This window comes from Poecilia formosa, unplaced genomic scaffold (assembly GCF_000485575.1).
Source record: "Poecilia formosa unplaced genomic scaffold, Poecilia_formosa-5.1.2 Scaffold919, whole genome shotgun sequence".
Classification (NCBI taxonomy): domain Eukaryota; kingdom Metazoa; phylum Chordata; class Actinopteri; order Cyprinodontiformes; family Poeciliidae; genus Poecilia; species Poecilia formosa.
The window spans coordinates 10,406-17,139 of NW_006800858.1; the positions used below are offsets into that span (position 1 = coordinate 10,406).

The following is a 6,734-nucleotide window of genomic DNA, read 5'->3' on the forward strand; positions in this document are numbered from 1 at the left end:
ACAGTCATAAATATTCATGAAGGCTTATTCATGTTCATGACAGGTGTTATGTCATGTTTATGACAGTGTCATGACCGTCTTATTCACCCCCTTCAAATAAAGTGTTACCGAAAAATTAAACAACTTGGTCATATTAAAAGCAAAAAAAAAAAAGAGAAGAAACAATGTCTTTAAGAGATACAAAGTTGTGAGAACTTCTGCTTGCCAGTGAGAATAATCCATCTCTCAAGGACAACAGGGATACAAGACTTGTCTATGTGGTTCAAAGTGATTCATGTTCATGGATGCAGTTAGAATGTCAATGTATTCAACATATAGCTTTAGCATGAATATATTTAATTGATGTTGGATTTAGAGTAACTGACTTGCTACACAAAGGCTTTGTCAGGTAATTTCTAGAACCATGTTGAATACTGCAGATTACTTTAACTTCAGCACAGGCCTGGGCATCAGCTTGTGCTGTGTAAAGGCCCATGTGGTTGTCAGCATACGGATTGTCCATGAAAGTTGGTTTTCAGATATGACCAATTTTTACCCTTTTGTGAAATTTTATCTCTGACCTGTGAAATAAAAATATCTAGCTTCACCTTAGTTGTGATGATTCATAAATCATGCTCTTAGATTTATATTTCATGCTCATAGAAGCAAACAATGGCTTTCCATTTTATCTGCACCCAACCATGTTACTAAATGTTGAGGAGTGCTGGTAGGGACGTAAGTATGGAGGCCTGTTTCCGCCACTCTGGTCAAAAAAGGAAAAATAATTATCTTGTAATTTTGAGATACTATCTCGAAATAATGAAATAGTATCAAGATCCATATATATCTAAGTTAGTTTAGAACCAAAATCTGTAATTAATGTATATATTTGGAATTGCTTAGATTATTTTGGTAACTGTTAGACCTTCCCATTAATTTTAGTAACTAAGAACACACCGGGTGCTTGATGGAGGTTTATTGTTTTGGACAGATGTCTGGTGTGATGCCGGGAGGTTTTTGTAAAATAATTTTTTGACCACTTTTTGAACTTAAAACTTCTGATTAAGTTAACTTTCGTTTTCAACTAAGTTGTAAGACATTTTTAGTAATTATTTTGTCAATATTTTACAAAAAATAAAGCACATATATTTTTTCAAACAATCAAGTACGTGCAAGAATCAAACCACCTGTTACCACCCACGGCCTTTGTTGGAAATGTTTAGTTTTGGAACCTAGAAGGTCGTTATAGTGTGTGTCTGATGAGAGCATATTTGCAAAAACGTGAAAAAAGTGTGACAACTTTGCCAAAACACATGTAGAGCTGAGAGGAAACGCAGGAGGAACCATATCTGATGGGGAAATGTGGCTAAAGAGGGGATGCCCTCTTTATCTTGGATCTTGATACTATCTCAATTATTTCGAGATAGTATATCAAAATTTCGAGATAATTTTTTATTTACTTATTTTACCAGAGTGGTGGAAACAGGCTTCCNCTCTCATCTGATGACTGCTAGAGATGGGCACCACCAGCCCCCCTCACCACCCTGCAAGGATCAGCCTGTTCAGATCATGGATGGAAAGATTTTAAAGTAGTTTGTCTCCTTAAGTCCACACTTAAAACAGCTTCATAGTTCATAGTTAATGCCAACATCAACTGATTCTATGATATTGCTGACTATTTTTTTTTTACTTCTAACATAAACAGGCAAAGAAGTAAAGTGCAGTGGTCCAGTGAATGGGAATGTTCTGTCGTTGATCCTCACTGTTCTTAGGAAGGAGAATTATTACTGCAGTAATACTGTGACATTGTATTAAAACAATACTCTGTCCTTGGTGAAACATTTTTCACATTTCCTCTAAAGTGTACCTATTGTTTTATTGTGCTGATTTTCATAAGCATGCCGTCTGTAAACTTTAAATGTATTGACAATTTGTACAATCCTTTTATAGCATATTGGCTCTTGAAAAAATGTGGGTAAGACTTCATTTGACGGGGTGTCCATGATACTGTCATAAACATGAACAAGAAGTGTCATTTAGTAAATAATGAAAATTGTAATGATAATTTGCTTTAAAAGTTGGATGGCTGGTGTTGTGTTTATGACACTGTCATGTCAGTCTTATGCTGCACATCCCATCAAATTAAGTGTTACCAAAATGGTAATATATTGAATACACAATGTAATTAGTTTCACCTGTAAAGTGTGTTGTAATTGATCCTTCTGTGTTTTGTAGCCTGATGTGTTCGCACTACTGATGTGTATATGAAGCATGTAATGTAGAAAGTCTAAAAACAGAATAATAAGACATAAGTAACTAAAAAGTGTACTTCATTAGCAATTATAATAAACCAAAAGTGTATTTGTAGCATACTGTAATCACATTACTAATATATTAAATATGTATTTGCTGGTTCTGTTGGACCTCATTGCAGCTTTTAACACTGCCGACCACAACATATTACTAAATCGACTGTAGACTTGGGTCGGACTCTCCGGTCCAGTGCTCAACTGGTTTGAATCTTACATAAAGAACAGGGATTTCTTTGTTTCAATTGGAAACTTCTCAAAGAGGTCAAAGGTCACATGTGGGGTACCCCAAGGGTCAATCCTAAGACCCCTCTTATTCAATATTTATATGCTTCCACTGGCTCAGGTTATAACAGGAAATAAGATCAGCTACCATAACTACGCGGATGATACACAGCTCTACATCACGATGTCACCAGGTGACTCTGAACCCATCCAATCACTGAATAGATGCTTAGAACAGATAAATGTGTGGATGTGCCAAAACTTTCTCCAGCTAAACAGAAACAAAACTGAAGTTATTATTTTTGGACCTAAAGAGGAGCAAACTAGAATCAATGCACAGCTTCAGTTATTACAACTGAAAACCAGCCATTAGGCCCCAAACCTGGGGAGTAGTGATGGACTCTGACCTGAACCTTCAGAGCCACATTAAGACAGTCACAAAGTCGGCCTTCTATCACCTGAAGAACATCTCCAACTGATAGGGAGAAGATGAAGACTGACTACACCGCCCCTCATTTCCATATAAACATTCTTTGATGACAACACATGCACAAGGAAAAGCAAAAAGAGGAGACGAGGCAATGACAAAAGAACAAACACTTGTATAAGAAAAGACAAAATTTATACATTTCATGACATAAATGCATGTTTAAGGAAAACGCAAAAGAAAATGTATTTCTTGACAAAAACACATGAGTAAGGAAAAGGAAAAATATATATTTCTGTCTTGACTAAAACATGTTTAAGGAAAAGAAAAAAAAAGCCTATGCATTTATTGTTGAAAATGCACATGTAAGGAAACAAAACATTTAAATTTCTTCTTTTACTTTTAATTATGTCGCTTTTGGTCATCCATAGTACTCCACCATGTCCTCAGAAGCAAAAACTTCCAAGCCTGACCAATGTAAGTGAGAATGAATAAAGGCAATCTTTTTAAAAAGTGTCCATCAAGGTGCATTGTGCGCTGTTTTATATCAGACGTAATGGATCAGGAGACAAACACTGTAGACGCTTCAGAACCTCAAGAACCAGAGATCAGCATCTCTTCATCCCTCAATTATCTCCTCAGGCCAAAATGGTACAGAACATTTAAATATGATTGACTCAGTTTCTTATTATGCTTTTAGTAAATATATTACAGTTTGATTATTTGCTTATACTTTATTTTATACATAAAGTTTTTAAGCTAACATAATATAAATGGCCATTTAAATAACAAATTATGCAATTAGATTACCAATAAATACATAAATATTTTCTACTTTAAAAATATTTGTTAGGGCTTTCTGTGTGGTTTATTAAGAAATGTTGATGTCTTCTATTAATTCATTGTTCAGTGGTCATTTAATGTATTATTAATGCACCAGACACAGACCTGCAGCCCTCGAGCAGTTCTAGGCAGTGCTCAACAGGGATGCCATAGAAATTATACTAAATAAATATTTTTTTTTTATATTCAGTAGTGGATTTTTTAATCTTCACAGTTTTACTTTAACAATGAATAAAAATGTGATGATCTGTGTTTCTGTGTATTTATTTCTTGGTTTTTTCTGTGTCCTTATTCCCCCGTGAGTCTCTGTGATGTCCTGTCCTCCCTGTTGGTTGATCCCAGCTGTGTCTAGTTTTCCTGATTACCCTCCCTGTGTATTTAAACCCACCGGTTGTCTTTGTCTCTTGTCGGGTCCTCGTCTAAAGTCAGTTTTTGTCGCACGCCTCACGTCTCTGCTCGCCAGTTGAACTGTAAAGTCCTGGTTAGCGTTAGCTCTCGTTTTCAGTCTTCTGTGTATTACTAGCTACCGGTAATTAGCTGTGCACTAAACTCTCTGCAGTGCTGCCTGTGTTGGACTGTTTTCATCATTTCTTCACTACCTGGGCCTCAGCGTTCATCCTCACCACCTCTCATTCACCAAATCATGACAAAAAATTATAGTGCTGCACTTTTAGCTGCTGTAACGAGATAGGATTCCACTGTCCATCTACGAAATAAAACTAGTAAAAATAGTGTACTAAGTATGTTAAATTTTAACATACTTTAGCATACTTCAAGTACACGTAGGATTAATATACTTAAAGTGTGCTTTTTTGGAACAACTTTTTTGTGCTTAGTGTATTTTAATAGTATTTAAATTGTAGTAATGTACAATTTAAATTATACTAAGCATACTTCAACGTACTATTTTTGGAACAACTTAAAATACACTTAGCATACTTTAAGTATACTGCTTTTTGTGCTGATTAGTATATTTTGAATGTACGATTTTAGTGCTTGAATTATATTTTAAGTATAGCACATTTCAGCAGCGAGGCATTTCAAAGTTCTTTACATCATAACAAAATCAAAAATACAAAGTAGAATCAACAACATAGAATCAACAATCAAAACATTACATTCAATCAACAATCAAAACATTACATTAAGCCACGTGCCATCATTAAATACATAATTGATTATGTTTCAAATGCCACTCTAAACAGATGGGGTTTTAGTCGAGATTTAAAGGTAATTAGTGTTTCAGCTGTTTTACAGTTTTCCAGACATTTGTTCCAAATTTGTGGTGCATAGAAACTGAATGCTGCTTCTCCTTCTTTGGTTCTGGTTCTGGGGATACAGAGCAGACCAGAGCCAGAATATCTGAGGGGTCTGGAAGGTTGATACAATAGAACGAGGTCTTTAATGTACTGTGGTGCTAAGCTATTTAGTGATTTATAAACTGTCAGCAGTATTTTAAAGTCTATTCTCTGAGCTACAGGGAGCCAGTGTAGGAACTTTAAAACTGGTGTTATGTGCTCTATCTTCCTGGTTTTAGTGAGAACGCAAGCAGCAGCGTTCTGGATCAGCTGCAGCTGTTTGATTGATTTATTAGTCAGACCTGTGAAGACGCTGTTGCAGTAATCAATGCGACTAAAGATAAACGCATGGATGAGTTTCCCTAGATCTCAATGACACATAAGTCCTCTAATCCTGGTTAGCATCACACTTTGCTGCAACAAAGATGGGTAGCCATTTATCAGTGAGCTGAAGCTTAGCAACTTTTTTAGAAAATTGTGTTATAACTTCTGAATTTATTACTTTTCATGTGGACGCTCAGGCAGAAAGCATGTTTCAGTTAGAGGCTCTCATGGACTAGGAAGTAAAAAAACTCTCACCTCGCTTGGTGGAATGTTCCTGCCATATTACACGAGCATACATTTTCAGTCTGAAAACAGGATTTTATGTCTTTCTTCTCAAAACATCTCCCCGTGCTCACATTAAGGGTGCATTCACACTGCAGCCTGAAGTGACTCAATTCCGATCTTTTCATGACAGTCTGAACAGCACAGGTCGGATTCTTTTTTGAATGCGACCCATAACCGACTCAAATGTGACCTAACATCCAGGTCACATTCATCTGAACTGAACGTCACCAACTCTCAACAAATCTCATTATTCTGCATCCTGATACACACAGGCGGGAAGATAAACAACAACCATGACGGACTATATGAGGATTAAGTTGTTAATATGCCGCTCCGGCCGGACAACAACTTAAAATATGTAAGCTATGCTCCATAGACATAATATAAGAATAAACGCCTTATCGACCGCTCTCGCCTATTGTCGCTGACGAGGTTTAGGGCGGCCATCTTGGAGCGGTCCACCACTCCACTTAGCGTTATGTGTTTAGCAGGCACAATGACGTATCGGCGCATTTGATCGATCATAACACGCTTTTTTGTTACTGGAAACTATATTCAAACATCTATCAAAGCTACATTTATAAACAATTGTATTTTTAAGTATGTTTTAATACATAGTTCAGCATATTTAAATATGCTTAGAGGCTATAACAATAGAATAGGAATGGAATATTCTGATATCGATGTATGAAGAGCATATTACAAAGCACACACCCGTTCATAATTTATTTAATAAATTATTTAGTAATATCAATACATATTTTATATAACTGTACAAACACAAATAAATAATGATTAATACTGAATAATATATATTGGATACATGTTTATATGTATGTATATATATATACATACATATATGTAGATATATGTATATGTTTTTCAGCCGACGAGTTCTAGCTTCAGAGTGATTCAGCAGCTGAGATTGAGTCCAAAATCCGATGCGAGATTCATCCGTGCTGCAGTGAATCCGTCTCTCTTAAAGATATCTCCCTCTTCTTCCTCACATCTTGTCTTTAGGAAACCTTCAAAACACAAATGGAA

General features: G+C 35.9%; 1 long non-coding RNA gene across 1 annotated transcript; it reads left to right on the forward strand.

Annotated features, from left to right (window-relative positions):
• Window positions 1-1,478: 1,478 nt before the first annotated feature.
• LOC107835013 (uncharacterized) lies at window positions 1,479-2,393 on the forward strand. Its single transcript, XR_001660842.1, has 2 exons — window positions 1,479-1,568; window positions 1,685-2,393. It is a non-coding gene; the product is annotated as an uncharacterized LOC107835013 (long non-coding RNA).
• The last annotated feature ends 4,341 nt before the right edge of the window (window positions 2,394-6,734 follow it).